Source organism: Rattus norvegicus, chromosome 9 (genome assembly GCF_021556685.1).
Source record: "Rattus norvegicus strain SHRSP/BbbUtx chromosome 9, alternate assembly SHRSP_T2T, whole genome shotgun sequence".
In the NCBI taxonomy this organism is placed as follows: Eukaryota; Metazoa; Chordata; class Mammalia; order Rodentia; family Muridae; genus Rattus; species Rattus norvegicus.
The window spans coordinates 40,953,194-40,970,513 of NC_141542.1; the positions used below are offsets into that span (position 1 = coordinate 40,953,194).

Below are 17,320 nucleotides of genomic sequence, written 5' to 3' on the forward strand. Positions count from 1 at the left end.
CTTGAGTTCACCAGGCAGCTTTCTTGCAGCAGACAAGTTGGTCTTACCTGTGGTCCTGAGGCTCAAGTTTGTTCGCGGGGTGCTGCCCAAGGGCTCTGTGCAGCGGCAGCAACCAGGAAGACCTGTGCCGCCCCTTCCGGGAGCTTCAGTGCACCAGGGTTCCAGATGGCCTTTGGTGTTTTCCTCTGGCGTCCGAGATGTATGTACAGTGAGCAGTCTCTTCTGGTTTCCCAGGCTTGTCTGCCTCTCTGAAGGTTCAGCTCTCCCTCCCATGGGATTTGGGTGCAGAGAACTGTTTATCCGGTCTGTTTCCCTCAGGTTCCGGCGGTGTCTCAGGCAGGGGTCCTGCCGCTCCTGGGCCCTCCCCCACGGGAGCCCAGAGGCCTTATACAGTTTCCTCTTGGGCCAGGGATGTGGGCAGGGGTGGGCAGTGTTGGTGGTCTCTTCTGCTCTGCAGCCTCAGGAGTGCCCACCTGACCAGGCGGTTGGGTCTCTCTCTCACCGGGTCTGGGAGCAGAGAGCTGCTGCGGGCCGGGATCCGCGGGTGTGGGACTTCCGGTAAACACAGAACGTGCCCGGTCCTAGAGGAATTCTGCTTCCGTGTGTCCCAAGCTCACCAGGCAGCTTTCTTGCAGCAGACAAGTTGGTCTTACCTGTGGTCCCGAGGCTCAAGTTTGCTCGCGGTGTGCTGCCCAAGGGCTCTCTGCGGCGGCAGCAACCAGAAAGACCTGTGCCGCCCCTTCCGGGAGCTTCAGTACCCTGTGTGATATTCTTGAGTCAAAGTGAGTAATAAGTTGTAAAACATGAAAGAACAGCTTTCAAAACCAATGTTTCTAGGACACTGGAAACAATCTCTCCATTTTCTGCTTGAGACAGTAGGTACTAGGGGACTTGCACTCACTCTCTTTGTGAAGTACTTCAGTGGACTGAAGAGCTGTGAGCCATTAAGGAGACACAGGAAGTCTTCCTGAGCTGACAGACCGAGGGCTTTGCTTGCTCCCCCCCAACGCAGACACACACACACACACACACACACACACACACACACACACACACACACACACTAGTCCAGTGGTGACTGTGCCATCTATTTCCATTATATTCCTTAGGGGGCAAAAATGATTTATCACTCATGATATTACCTAAGGCAGGTCCCATCTGGAGGTACCGTATCACTGCTAGTGGCCAAACCAAAACAGCAAACCAGCAAAAGGTCTGGACATGGAGATTTATCAAGAATTTGCTAAAAATGAAAAAAAAAATGTTCACATTCTTAGATTATTTTCTAACATGTTTGTACACATCTTACAATGTAATGTATTCATTTTAAAAGGTAAACGATGGTTAATTAAATGATGGAGGTGAGATAGAACCATGGTTTTTTTTCTTGTGAGGACTTTGGCTAAAGGACTCCAATACCAGGGCCAGAAATAAAGCAAGATCAAAGAACCTGTAGACAACGGACTTCAATATTGGTTTCTTGAGTCCGCTCAGACATTAGTATGTGACCAGTGTAGGAGCTGAAATTGATCTTTCCGTCTCTGTAGAGCACAGCTGCCTTATTTTGTTCAGTGCTTCGCCATCTGACCACATTCTAGCCCTTGTCTGTCTACTGTCTGCCTTACATCCACGATTAACGCACAGCTAAGCATTGCATTAGAGTCTGGGTCATGATCATGAACCAAAAAGCCTTTTTACTTCACTCTACCTGGGAAACCTCTACCTACCCCTAACCCTCTAAACCACCTTCTCCATTTACACTCTGTACTCATCTCATTCTACCCACCTCCTGCAAACCAAGGTAACTGCTACTCACTTTGGACCACTTGTCTAATGTTCACTATGGCACACACAGGTGGATTAAGGTCCTCTCCTTTCCCATGTTACTGTGTTTTCCTAGAAGAGACTACTCTGATTCCTTCCACTCCTCAGCTTCTACCACAGTGCCGGTGTACAGAAGGAAATAAGTCAACATCTCTTAAAGAATGCAAAGGGGGACTCTAGCTGACAGGCTGTCCTGACAGTCCAGTCTTTCCGAATTCAGAAGGTGGAACTAGGGTGGAAATTCAAAGTCATTCCTCTACACTAGGCTCTGTTGGATGAGCGGCTAAACGTAGAGAGGAGAGATAATATGGACTGCATGATGATTATAGCTATATTTTTGTAGTTAAAAAGACAGAATCGAGGGTCTATTATAAACATGAGAAGGACAGAAGAGAAAGAACATAAATTCTGCTTCAGGCCTTTCAACCTCACAGATGGTCCCTATTAGCCTATCTATCTATCATCTATCTATCTATCTATCTATCTGTCTGTCTGTCTATCTATCTATCTATCTATCTATCTATCATCTATCTATCTATCTATCATCTATCTATCTATCTATCTATCTGTCTGTCTGTCTATCTATCTATCTATCATCTATCTATCTATCATCTATCTATCTATCTATCTATCTATCTATCTATCTATCATCTGAAGAAGGTTAGCAGATAAGTTGTGTTCAGAGCTGAAGCTCTCAAAAAGGCTATCGACTTTAAGGGCATGGCAGTAGAAAGTACAGACTGGAGGATCTTGAAGAAAAACTGAGGTTTACAACAAGTAGACCTTTATGTAAAAAATAAAGGGCTGAGGAGAAGGAAACAAAGAGATGAGACATGCTCCAAGAATGTAGGCTGTCACAGGAGCCCGAAAGGACCAAAGCTGTATGAGGTTGAGTCCAAACCAGAGAAGGGCTGTAGAGCCCTCATCATGGTGACCTCCATGAACAAAGCTTCCCCAGCCAACAGGGTGGGATATAGAAGAATGACAGAATAGGCGATGACACTGAAGGTGGTTCTGCCTTAGTGTCAGTTGTAACAGGCATGGGCAGTGTGGCTATATGCTCTGAGACTTGTCATCTCTACTCTCTCCCCATTGAGAATCTTCTACTCATCAGACCTACCTTTTTTTTTTCTTTGCTTCTTTAAGAAGTTAACAGTGGGGCTGGAGAGATGGCTCAGTGGTTAAGAGCACTGACTGCTCTTCCAGAGGTCCTGAGTTCAATTCCCAGCAACCACATGGTGGCTCACCTATATTGGGATCTGATGTCCTCTTCTGGTGTGTCTGAAGACAATGACAGTGTACTCACATACATAAAACAAACATAAATCTTAAAAAAAAAAGTTAACTAATCTATGGGGTTGAAGACACAGCTTTGTGGCAGATCACTTGCTATTGCATTCAGTGTTTTGTTATCATTGCTAGCAATGCACACACCAGCACACACACACACACACGCACGCACACACACACGCACGCACATGCACACATGTACACACACGCACACACACACACACACACACACACACACACACACACACAGGATCTATGTAAAGTCTTGAGATTGGGCTGGGGAAACAGTTTGAGAGTTCATCTTTACTCTCTTTTTAAGTATGTCACAGTTCTTATGAATCAACTGTTTTAGTCTTTTGTTTTACCTAAAAAAAAAAATAAGACCTTAAAAGGAAAATCTTAAAAGATACCTTCCAAAGCCACACAGACCCAGACTACCACTAAAGCTAATAAAACCTGTATATGCCTACGGCTCGGTGCTGGGCTCAGGGTTTGACTGTGACCCTTCCCACTTGAAGTCATTATTTCCTGTGGCTTTCTCCTGTCAGTGAAGCTCATGGACTGTTGATCAGTGGGGTAAATGGAGGGTCGACATGTCTTCAATCTTTACAGATAAATACATTATACGGTGTCGTTCACTCTGAGCAGAGAGATCTGTGGGTTTTAGATCACGCCCATGAAGTCTCATGGCTCTTTTTAATCTGGTGACATTTGAGTCTTGGTAGATTCATTCCATTAAGTTTACCACCGAAGACTTGCGTGTTTTGATTTGGTAATAGTTGATTACGTCATTTTAAGTATATCCTCCAAAGCAGTTTTGGAAAGATAAACTAACATCCAGTTAAATGTGGGCTTTGTTGGAGATCAAATATATTAACTAAATAGAATATCCAGTGTCATTTCACTCTGTCAGTGACTCCCTAGAAATTACAGACGATGAATTTCTGTATATGAGGTGAGTCCTTCTTGGGGGAAACAATAGGAAACTCAGGGCAAACCTTAGAGAATCTAAGGGAGCTAGAGAAAGGCCTGGCTCCTGGTAACCACACACAAGGTGACTATCAACAAATAAATAAGTAAATAAATAAATACATAAACAAAATTAAAAAAATAAAGTAGTCCATGTGAAACCTATTTAGATAGTTCACTTAATTTTTTTATATTGCTTTATATGCATTTTTGTATCTCCCAGATGAAGCGTAAGCTGCAGGAGGAATCTTTCCTTTTTTCCTGCCATGTTCCAAGCACCCATAATAGTATCTGGCATACTAACTGAACCACAGTTATTTATTACACCAGTGTGATGGTTTGAATATGCTTAGTCCAGGGAGTGGCACTATTTGGAGGTGTGGCCTTGTTGGAGTAGGCGTGTCACTGTGGGTGTGGGCATTAAGACCCGAGTCCTGGATTCCTCGAAGTCAGTATTTTGCTAGCGGCCTCCAGATGAAGATGTAGAACTCTCAGCTCCTCCCGCACCATGCCTGCCTGGATGCTGCCATGCTCCCACCTTGATGACAATGGACTGAACCTCTGAACGTGTAAGCCAGCCCCAATTAAATGTCCTTCATAAGACTTGGTCATGGTGTCTGCTTACAGCAGCAAAACCCAAGCTAAGACAATGAGTGAGTGGTTTTTCTGAGAAGTTTTACATTTTCCTACCCAAAAGACTCTCTTTAGAATTTCCTGTACTTGCCATTTTTGCCTTCTCAGAACTCATCCCTCTCAATGCCATGCTTTTGTTAGGCGTCTCTCTTATTTCAGCAGATTGTGGGCCTTCTTGCTCTACTGCTTCAAGAGGAGGACTGTGTACCCATTCTCCTCCCAGGAAGTGAGGAGAGAATGGGCACATAGCCCTAATGATCTAGGTTTTTTTGTTCGTTTTTGGTTTTTTGTTTGTTTTTGTTTTAAATTGATCATCGGATTTTGTATATTGTCTCGTGATTTTCTTAAGCTCTGTGGATAATGTCCATCTGATCTTCCTTTTTACAAAACAAATACCATGGCTACAACCTTATTCTGAAAAAGATAAGTGTGTTGGTTGTTCACACCACTCCAGTGTCTGGGAAGGGTTTCCCTGCCTGGACTCCCTTTGTAAATTCCGTATACTTTGTAAACTTTGGATACTTTGTAAACTTCTAAAGCAGAAAGGTGACCTGGCCCCCACCTGGGAGCTCAAGCAGTCAGGCCCCTCCCCCGACCTCCCTAACTGTCATAACGGTGTCTCCAGCCTCTGTAACTGTCACAAAAGTCATCTCCAGCCCCTCCATATGACCTTCCTGAGATTATGCTGATTTTAAGTGAAAAGTCTGAACAAAAGCCACCCAAAGAATAGGAAAACCCACCAATCCCTGAGACTCCCCAAGCTCTGGACTTGAAATCCCACCAATCCTCACCCTGGAATTATCTGCCCCCTACAAATCCCTATATGAGTCTGGATCTTTGTCCAATACCCTGCTGTCCACTCCCTCCAGAGAGCAGAGGCAGCCACTCCTGGACTCATCGTCTCTCTATACCCTGGACCCTCCAGTAAATCTCTATGAGATTTGCTGCCTGGTGTGACTCTCTCATTGGAAGAAGCCAGGAAGCAATAAATAGAAGAATCGAAGAGAAGAGAGGAGCAGGGCTGAGACTTCTGAGTTCTTTAGCTCAACTGGGATCCTCCCCTGGGAGCTGCAATGCCTTTGATGAAGAGGCTTCCTCTCAGAGCTGTATGCTTCCTGGGCCTCCATGACTCAGGATGCCCTTCCATTGAGACACTGCCCCACCTCAAGAGCTGTATGGTTCTTGGGCTTCTGAGCCCCAGGAAACCCAGGACATCTTCCAATCTGAGCTGTGATCTTACTCTGAAAGAGATAAATGGTGAAGCCAGACATTTATCATTCCATGATTTGTCCCTAAAACATTGACTGGTAGATTCATAATGACCCCAAAAGTAGCACTAGACATGCCAGAGGAGAGGAACTTCTATTTTTGTACATAGAAAAACCACTGTTGGTGGCTATAGAGAACAATACCCAGACCTTTTCTGAGGAGACCCTACATGGAGATGGGGTTGGGTTCAGCTCCTTCAAGTCCATGATGCTTCTTCTGAGCTTCTCCCAGGTGAGGATGAGACACACAGATTCTAGAGCTTCATTATCTCAGCCAAAGTGGAATGTCTAACACTTCTGGGTCTGAAAGCTCACTTGGACTTCCTGTTCCTTCCTGCTTCAGGGAGTTCTCTCCGTAAATCTCTTCCACATAGAATCCCATCTTGTCATTGCTTTCTGGGAGAGCTTTATTGGATGCCTCTAAAAGTTGATTACATCACAACATTGTCAAGGAGGGATCCTAAAGAAAGATACTGTGGATGAAGTTGTCACTTTCTAAAAACCTCACTGCAAATGGGCTCCAAATAATGGTGTCAAATGTAGGTTCTGGTCACATAATGGATCAATGAAAGAGGCTCATAATCTGTTCACAGGAACAGGATGTCTCAAATCATTTGGCTAAGTGGGTATTAAACTGAGTCTGTGAATTTCGACAAAGATCTTAAGCTTTCTTTTTATCATCTTCATTTACAAGATTATCAGCAATGGTGGCTAATATGGGGCTTAAAAAGATAGAACTCAAATGACAGTCATGTGAACCTTCATTAAATAACATTTTATACAATAATAATTATGCCTTCATTTTCCATCCCAAAGTCAGTGAATACAAATGACCTCTGAAGTTTTACACACTAAGCCTGTATGGTAGTAAGAGACTATCTTCATTCAGTAGTGGGCTTTTCGAGAAGCCATGCCCCAACAGAAGAACTCACTACTGAGCAATCAGTAGGTGAAGGTTTCAGAGGCACTAGCCCTTGGTAGCAGATCCTTTCCCCTTCGGCCTGGACACTGCTCTGAGCTAACCCTCAGGGATCTGGCCAAAAGGCACCTCCAGCAGCTGTGCTCAAGGAGAAGGCCTGTGTCAGCACCATTTATATCAAGCACACTCAGAACGTCTGTGTCAGCAGCATAACTGGCATGTCAGCACCTCTATTTTACACCCCCTAAAATGTGTGCAGTTTAATTAGACCACAGCCAGGGAATGGTTTGTTGATGGCTTAACCTGGAAGTAATGACTTCCTAAGGGAGACATCGCTGCCCCACTATGGGGAATCGTCTAATATTTTTCTTCAAAAAGCCAACCCTTAATGGTGTGTTCCCTCTAAGAGATTATACTCAAAAAGCAATAACTTTACCCCCCTGAATCTAGCAGAATATTTATGGTGAACTTGGATCAATAATTTGGACACCTGCAGCCTCCTGTGCTCTGCTAATATCAACTTCAGTCAAGTAAGTGCTCTATGTTCTTCCCCAAGAAAGTTGTCTTGTTTCTCTGCTCCATTTGAATGGGGAAAAGAAAGCTTCCATAGAGAGTGTTAGCTGAATAACAGACTGTTTTACAATCCAAGGGAGGCTGGCTTGAGGAGGCCTCAGAGAGAACAGCAAGTTTCTTTGAAGGCAGAGAAGATCAGTGAGCCTCGAAACACTTAACATTTTCAGAACTCTGTCCTCTTTTCCCCTAAAGTATTGAGTTTGTTTAAACCATTCCTTAATTTAAAAAAAATTCTTTCTCACAGTCTCACTTTTTCAGTGCCAAGATTGACTAAATGAAGGTTTAAAAAGAGATCATTTCAAGTTCATTCTCAAAAAACTTCCAAAATTTTGCTGTGTAGGAGTGGGACAACAATGTATCTGAGGAAGAATTCTATCCAGTTAGGTTTGGAAGATAAAGAATCATCTAAAGCTCTTCCTGTAGGGAGCAGGATGCTAGGAATAAACATCAGAGGAGAGTTCAAACTGAGCTAAGACTCCTGAAGCAGAAATCACAAGTTTCTTTATGATGGTGACAACCAGATACTAACTTCTAACAAAACAGAGTAGGTGCCTTCACAGAAGTTCCTCTCTGACCAGTAACTGAATTCCTTACATCTCAGTGTCTGGAACCTCCTTTTTACATCATGAATCAAAAATGCATGTTCTGGAATGCAGGAATAGAACTATATGAATACATACAACATATACTATGCCCAGAGAGGAAGGGACCATGGGATAGAAGAGATGGAGAAAGGGAGGGAGGGAAGGAGGGAGGGAGGGAGAGAAAGAGAGGGGGAGCTTTTAGAGCATATGTTTTCTTCTCTTGTTTTATTATATCTTGATCCAGGGTGGGGATATATATATATCTCCCAGAGTGTATCTGACCTTGATATCCTCTTGCCTCAGCTTACCCAATGATAGGATTACAGGTTTGGCACCATCATGCCTCATTAAAGCGCTGTTGTTTGTTGAAGTAATTTTATGGTGTAGTCTACAAGTGTAAAAAGGATTACTATAATGATTTGGGCCAAGTCAGAGGTCTCAACTGTTAACTGGGAAGTTTCCACACCAGGGTCGTGACAGAGATTCAAAAAGAATAATGCGATGGTTAGTACGGGACCAATATTCCCAGGCAATAGCTCCCATAGTCCTACTAGCTCTTATATAAAAAAAGGATGAAGATATTTTCTTTAGTGCTACCAATATATTTTCATCATTTTAAAGCTAGACGTTCAGAGATACCATTCTGAAACAGCCAGAGTTCTGGACTGGAAGGCCTGGTTAGGAAATATTAGGTGTCATGTGCTACTTTGTTAACACAGAAAAATAAATTTTACTTGAACTGCATCTTTTTGAAGGCTCACAAATTGCTTTACTGCTGTCATGACAGAGCCACTCTTCAGTCACTTTGAAGAATTATAAAGGACACACACCAAAAAAAAATCTCTGAAGATGAAAGAAGGGAATGTTCTCCTCCCCAATAAAAAGGGAAAAAGAGAGTCATGGGGAATTACAGGCTACTCATTGAGTACAATCTCCAGAGTGAACGATCAAACAGGCGTTGCCATGCCCCCTGAGCAGTGGGTACTGGGACTCTTTGGACAGCATCATATTAACTAGGATGATGAAGAGACTTATAATAATTTTGAGCAACTGTTAACACCAACAGGGTTCTAAATCTATTGCACTGAATAAATATCACAGTACTCTGGATGTGGGCTGTGCCCCACATCTTCCAGAGACTCCCCCATGCAATTCCGAGTAATCACACTTTCATTTGTTGGATTCTTAGACTTCTTATACTTATCAGGGTCCCTTGAAATCTGAGAAACTTAAAACTGGGGTTCAAAAACTCCTAGGATATTTGTATCTATAGTCAATGTCACTTAGAGAAGCTGTTTGACTCATGGGTCCCTACCTGTTGTAATCCGTGCTTTGGTAGAGTCTGTTGACATGGAAATGTTGAAAATCTGGTCCACAAAATCCTATTCTCTATCTTCCTTGTGTATAACTGATTACTGAATATCCAGACAATTCAGTTCAGTTAGTTGGATTGAAATAGTTGTCCAAATTCTCTCCAGAACATCAAATGAAAAGGTGGGAGGCTCTTCTCTGGCTTTCCAGGCTTGAATAGCTATAAGCAGCAAAGTCTCTCAGGGACATCATGTACTTGGCAGTGCTGAAAGTCCTTTATGGGAACCAGTGCATGTAGTAGACATTTCTGGAAGGAGTGGAGTTGTAGTTCATCCCAAAAAAGCATGACACACAGAAGGGCAAACTTCTGGAGCATTATCAGGCTCAATTCCACACACCACATTTTCTGCTGTGTTTTGGGAACCAGTAGCACTGTGATGAACCCAAAACTGTGGACATCCTCCACATGGACATCCAAACACTGAGGAACCTTCATCTTTTTTTTTAACCAAAAGGATACCAAGAAGCCTGATGCCTTCTTGGCCTCTTAATCTCTTATCAAGAAAAACAAAGGGCCTAGTCCTAAACAAGACAGGTAAATTCCCTTCCCTACTGAGACACAATGAAAACATGATGGCCAAAGTCAATGACATGAAATACATGATCGAGTTCCAGATGAAGAAGGCTCTGTGTCTGGTCATTGCTGTCAGCCATGTGAAGATGACTGATGAAAGCTGGTCTGCAACATCCACCTGGCTGTCAGTATCTTGGTGCTCTTGCTCAAGAAGAATTGGCAAAACGTCTGGGTACTTTGTACATCAAGAGCATCATGGGCAAGCCCCAGCATCTCTACAAGGATGCTTCAATAAACATCCATTAGTTATGTCTGTGATTAGGGGTAGGGTGTTTGTAAGCAAAAGAAAGAAAGAATGAAATAAAGAAAGGAAGGAAGAAAGAGACAAACTAAAGAAGGAAGGAAGGTAGACACCTAAAGACGAGGAAGAATCATGTAGAGATTTGTGTTGTTAAAGGGTAGAATGGAATGAATGACTGAATGTTCTCTTAACCCTTCTCTTTAGCACAGTACATGTCTCTTCTTGCAAGGCCTAGAACTACCAAGAGCCTGTAGGCCTAGACAGGGACCTAATTCTAATTTCTTCCTTTTCAGATACTCTACTTTATAACCATACATACTACCTCAAGTCAACCAGATGCCTCAAAAACCTATAAGGCCTGGACCTATGGTGTCACATTAGGGCCCTGTGACCAGACTCTGATTTTACAAAGTAACCAGGGGAAGGAATTATTTTTGCTAACTGGCACCATATTTCTTCTATGGGATTGTATGAGGTTGGGCTGTGAGAACTGTGCCAACATATTGATGTAGGAGCTCTACACAACCTACGTGTCCTTGTTGAACAAAGTTATGAATGTTAATAATGTACACTTGCTTTGTGAAACTTTGTTATATAACTAATATGAATACCATATAAATACTTGTGTATATATACAAATATATATAGTTCTTAATAAATATAATAGGGTCACTATGCTATAAACTTAAATGTATGACATTCATATTGGACAAATTTCTTATTATAAGTCACAGTAGAGAGAACCTTCTTTAATGAACTATGTATACCTAAAAACATATTTGATATTTTGAATAAATATCAAAACCAGTATCAGAAAATGGCAGCAGCAACATAGACATCCTCGTTCAACATTAAAGTTGCATTGTTTCAATGAAAGCTACAACTTCAACCTGATAGCTGTAAAGGGATAAAAAACATCTATAACAAAATGTTTCTTTGTAACTCTGTTTATGCTGTTTGGATCCAGTCAGGAGACAGCAGACCAGATTGCTGAACAGAGTCAGAAACTCAAGTTGAGAGTACAAGCCACACTGGAGGACAGGTGTTGTAAGAATTAAAGTAGCATAATAAGCTCCATTTTGTTTGTAAGACTCCATTCTAAGTTAACTTACCCTTAGAGAGGCATGGCCCCACCCTTGAGATGTCAGTGGCAAAATAGACACAGCAGCTACAGCTAGCTGATAACAGCAGAGTGGGCTAAGAAAACATCAGTCCTTCCCAGGTTAAGATGCTCCTTTTTGATGTATGGGTCCCTCTTTGCAGTTTGACCAGGTGCTGTAAACGAACTAGTCTAAAGGCCAACATTCCTTTTACCCTCTTACCTTCTCATGTAACACCAAGGCTTGAAAACCTCTACTTGTGTTTTTTTTTCTTTATAAACCCCCTTCCCCTAGACCTCTGGGATGCTCTCCTATCCTGTTGCATCAGGAAGGTTTGTGGCCTGAGCTCAAGCTTGAATAAAGACTCTCTGTGCTTAAATTGAAGTTGTGGTTCCTGGTGGTCTTTTTGGGGTTTTTGAGATCTGTGCATAACATTGTGCAAGTGCATCTTTCAAACTCAGCCAACCACGTTGTCCTCTTAGGTCCCCTGCAGGCAACTTTCTGAGTCTAAACTTTAATGCAACATCTCAGAGCACAGCCCTCACATTTCATCATTTCTGCCTCACCCACCATCTTTCATTGGCTTTATTTTGTTACACGTGAATGATCAATAGTTAATCCTATGATTTTATAACCTAAATAAAAGCTTTCACCCTGTAGGAAGAAAAAGATAAGTCAAGAAAAATAAATAAATAAATAAACATTGCAAACGTTTATGTGTGACCCTTGAACATGCCAAGTATAGTTTAAAATCTTCTTTAATCCACTCAGTCAATTGTGATAAGTCAACACATTAGTGCTGTCAGTGTCTGCTCAAGCCTGCAGAATCAAACGCTGTGATTCAAGCTAAAAAGAAAGTTTTCATGCTGGAATAACTGTCAATTATCTCATGACCCCCCACCCCCAATCCCAGCTTATGGGAGCTCATTAAAGCAGCATTTACTCCTCTTAAACATCCACCCACAATTTACCATCAGCTATATCACTCACTAGTTATTCTTACTAATAAAGTTTCCCAATGTACACTCCCCTGCCCCCATTATTTTAAGAGTGAAGTGACTAGGAACAGGGAGAAAATAAGCTTGTTCATCACATTTTATCCCTTTCCCTGATATTTTTTCTCCTCTGAGACACCATAGCTTTTTGATGTTCACGCTGTCTGTGCATGTCTGTGACATCCATCACTGAGAGCCTTACCTGCCAGGACAAAGGCACTGTGGAGAAGCGAGAGCCACTGCTAGCCAAATCCCTTTAGATTGTGTCAGAATGAGCGATGGTGGTGAGAGGTTGCAGAAGAACCCAGGACCCGTGAAATTCTAGGATGCTTTATCTACCTTGGAATTTGTGCAGATCTCCTGGATTGGGTATTTTCTTTAAACATTTTTCATATTCAACATAATCCACAATTTAAGTCTAAGTCATTCAACATCCCAAGCTCCTCGACTAAGAGTACTTTTCTGTATTTTGTTATCTGGTTTCATGGGCAAACAATGATTTGGCATTGACTTCTGAATACCTTGAGACAGAATAACAGCTCTGCAAGGAAATGGTATGAGGAATGGAAAAACGCAAGCACTGTCTGGTCATTGCCTGTGTTGCTTTCCTCAGAAAGGAGAACTGTTGGGTTCTCTGCTTCATTTATTATAATGTTCTGTGAGGTTCTATATGATTTGTTTCATTTTCCACTGTTGTTTAGTTATAGTTCTTTAACACACACACACACACACACACACACACACACACACACACACACACACCACGGGACACATGAGATAGGATGTGTATCATCACACATGGTAATATGCTCTATCTCTGTGCCTATGAGTAAGGAGGTTCGTGTGGAGAAAAATCATTTGGCCACAGCTTAACATTTAGAGCTACTTCAGTGCTGGGAGCTGTCACCATCTCCAAACAATACTTAGCATAGAGTCACATAAATATCCTCAGAGGACATTCATCATTCACGTATTTCCAATGAGTCCTGTTGCTTCTTGAAAATAAGATTCCTGTGGGGCTGGAAGAATGGCTCAGCAGTTAAGAGCACTGTCTGTTCTAGAGGTTTTGAGTTCAATTCCCAGTAACCACATGGTGGCTCACAACCATCCGTAATGGAATCCGATGTTCTCTTCTGGCATGCACGTGTATATGCAGATAGAGCACTCATACACATGAAATAAATAAATTTTCAAAAAAGAAAAAGAAGAGGAGGCCCTTGAGCCAACCATTGGTGGCTCAAGTCTTTAATCCCAGCACTCAGGAGGCAAAGCAGAGGCAGGTGGATCTCTGAGTTTCAGACCAGCTTGGTCTACAGAGTGAGTTCCATGACAGCTAGGGGCAACACAGAGAAACCCTGTATCAAAAAACAAACAAACAAACAAACAAAAATTAGCATCTGGTATATATGAATGGTCTTGATGTAAGCATTTTAAATATACAACAATTAGGCAATAATTCTCAAGAACTTTGTATTATTTCTTCAGAATTTAATCCCTGGAGCTCTAGACAACTGGAAGTAACAAACGTTTCTATTACTAAATCCTTTGCCCTGTTGTTGTTCTAAGCAGCAGCTCCAATCAGGTCCCTCCTTTGCTCCCAGTCTTTACCATCACACTGGCTGTATGTACTTCCATGCAGGTAGGTGTCTGTCCCTCCCACACACAATGGAAATCCAAAGGCAGGATGCTGCCTGTTGAAGCCAGAGGACAGAGAAGTGAATGCTTCGAATGCACCATGTCAAAGACCAGCTGACACCTAGAACACAGTGACCACATGGCTATCATGCGCAGCTTAGAGCCTTTGCCTACTGTGTTTACAAAGCAGATGTTGGCTCTTCAATCATACTGATTCTCAAATCTTATTGCCAATTTTACCAATTGTCCATAAGCATGCAATTTCATTAAATCTTAACGTGAGTGTGGCCGAAATGAAAGTTTAATTCTTGCCGAACCGTATCCTGAAAAATTTCAGAAAACTCCGTGATGCAAAATCATAACACCAAACAAAGAAAACCAAACAAGTCTGTCAACCGGACCATGGGAAATGGCACTGTTTTCAGATGAGGAAACAATCTTAAACATCTAGAAATGTTTTCCATGAAGGTTGGATGCAAATGCTGTCAAGTCTTGGCTCCATCTTGAGGAAATCAGAGCAGGAGAGTTCAGAATCAGATGGCTCTCCAGACAAAAGGAGAAGCTTGCTTCTCGTTAGGAGACTAGCAAGCTAAAGGTATACTTGACTGTTTAGGAACATGCATGTGTGTTCCTAACTTCCCATAGGTGACTTTTTTTTTTTTTTTTTTGGTTCTTTTTTTCGGAGCTGGGGACCGAACCAGGGCCTTGTGCTTCCTAGGTAAGCGCTCTACCACTGAGCTAAATCCCCAGCCCCCCCATAGGTGACTTTTAAAGCATAAACTAACACATTCCTGATAAAAAGTACTGCATGCAAGCTTTGTCTGGGTCCCCAACTGCTCCACTCTCCTGTTAGCATTGCATCGCCGGGTTAAAACACTAGCAACACCAACTGGGGAGGAAAAGGCCTGTTTTATTTGGCTTACAGATTAAAGTCCATCACCCAGGGAAGCCAAAGCAGGAACTCAAGGGAGGAATCTGTAGGCAGGGACTGAATCACAGGCTGGGGTGGGTGTGTGAATCAGGGATAGGGGGTGGGAAGTGGAGGGGGTGTTCTGCTTACTGACTTGCTCTCTGTGTTTGCTCAACTTGCTTTCCTATTCAGCCTGAGGCCAACTGCCTAGGGAAGGCACCCTCCGCAATGGTCTGGGCCTTCCTACATCAACAGTGAATCAGGACAACATGACACAGACACGCCCACAGGCCAGTCTGGAGGGAATTCCCCCTAACTGAGATCCTTTCTTCTCAGATGCTTCCAGTTTCTGTTAAGTCAACACAAAACCAACCAATACACCATGCCACCTATGGAAATGATTTACCTAATAAGAGACCTGAGTGTTGAAGACAAGACCTATGGATTTGGGCCCTTCAATGTCACTCCTAAGACTAGGCACACAAACTTATTCTAGGGTTGACCACACCAATAGCTTCCCTCCTTTGTGTCTAAGTACCTACAAGTTGGGCTTCCAACACATTTAACAATAATATATTTTTATATAGCAATATAACAATTTTAGACGTCCCTTCGTGTCAGGTCCTGAGGACAGGAGAGTGAGCGAACAAAAGCATATCCTAGACTTTTCTAGAATTTACAGCCTAGTTTGTCAATGGCTGGAAGGGACTATGAGTACGAACTTTACATTTGTATCATGGTGACATTTGTATTACAGTTCATTCATGATGAATTAATCATGGTGGACAGACAGGGGCATTAAAGGTAGAGTACTTTCAAGGAAATAGGCGTAATTCTTTCGTGAAATGTCAGGGAGAATATGCCCTCCTTTGCCGTTGTCAAGGTCAACATTTGAAGCTGAGGTCCTCGTCTCAGTAGGGAAAGCCATTTCATCGGGTAGTTCCCGAGCCAAGTCAGGTGTTTACCTCGTAGGTCACAGAGTAAAAGTCTCATGAGCGGTGTGCTCCAACAGTGACACGGAGTTGAAGATTATTACTTTATTTATAAATTAGGTTTATTCATAAATTTTAATTTATCCTATAGCCTTACGCTTATTTGTATTCCAGAATCCACTCTTGAGCAGGAGAGAAGAGCGTGGACTTTTCCCTGATAATGATCCAAAAAACGAAACCCTCCCTGGGAATGCCCCGGGAAAGGACTGTACCGTCATTATTACCCGTCAAGTGTTTCATCCACTGGGGACATCCTGGCTGAAAGTCATTGGTCTGGCAGGAAAATTCAGGAACGGACCCCAGCATCTTTAATTTTGTTGAAGGTTCTGTTTGAAATCATTTACAATAAAGGGCAAAGTGAATTCTCATTCTCCAAGGGGGTAAAAAGGAGAGAATTTAAGATGTAGTTATTAAATGGCCCAGGAGAAATAAACTCACATCAAACAAAGCTGAGTCTGTTATTTCTGCAAAGCCTTTTCTTCCTCTGTTCCTTAAAGAGCAATCGCACTGATCCGGAGGAAATTTTATTTTTATCCTTTCTAGCTTAACTTCTGTTTATTGCAAGGGAGGTTAATATCTTCCCTAAACTTGGGTTTTATAACACGGCATTAGAACCTGCCAGCTAACATCTTATTGGGATACCTGGGGTGAAACGGAAGACCATTGGCTTGGGCCTCCTCCTCTAAACCTCAATTTTCAAAAATGCTTTCAGTGTTAATTACCTCCCACAGCCAAGCAGCACGAACCAGCCTCCCGACAACGCGAGAGTGTTGTATCATCAGACAAGGGCTCGCTTAGACTTCACCGTCAAATCTAATGTCTCGCGGTTACTGCCCAGAGTTAGGCTGCCTTCATCAATTGAATTCCTCACGAAAACGAGGACCTCAGAAAGTAAACTTGAATTTATTAGGAGCAACCTTGCAATCAAAATCTTCAGCCATGGGGGCTTTCTAACGCAGTTCATTCAAGACCATGCTACTCAGTCGTTTTAAGACTGCATTTTCTAGACTATACGCAGGTCTCTTCCCATTAGAGGGGAAAAATTGAATGGAATGCAATTCATGCAATATTAATCACTCACTCTACTTTACAGCTTAGTAATAAAGTTATTTATGCTGCCAGAAGCATTTTATGACATTAACAGTGGGAAGACGGCAGCAGGCAGGTGGACTGAATCTGGAGCACTGACAAAGGGCAGAACAACAGCGTCTCTCTGCAAGGCTACATGACAGGGCCAGGTCCGAGAGGAATGACCCTGGGATAAATTCTTTGTTTATCCGAATGAAGAATAATTGATGTCTGAATCAATCTCCATTCTGTCTTCCAGAACAAATGAATAGCAGGAATTATCATTTAGATTAACATAGTCTAGCTATAAATCCACTAGCTGTCAATCAAAAATCTATCTCTTTCTCACATCAAATATACCCTTTCAGGTCTAA

General features: G+C 42.4%; 1 long non-coding RNA gene and 1 pseudogene across 1 annotated transcript; both read left to right on the plus strand.

Moving 5' to 3' along the window:
- The first annotated feature begins 4,546 nt into the window (after window positions 1-4,546).
- Window positions 4,547-16,315, plus strand: LOC148003664 (uncharacterized). Its single transcript, XR_015629059.1, has 2 exons — window positions 4,547-4,652; window positions 15,993-16,315. It is a non-coding gene; the product is annotated as an uncharacterized LOC148003664 (long non-coding RNA).
- Window positions 8,562-10,340, plus strand: Rpl10a-ps8 (ribosomal protein L10A, pseudogene 8; annotated as a pseudogene).
- Window positions 16,316-17,320: the final 1,005 nt, after the last annotated feature.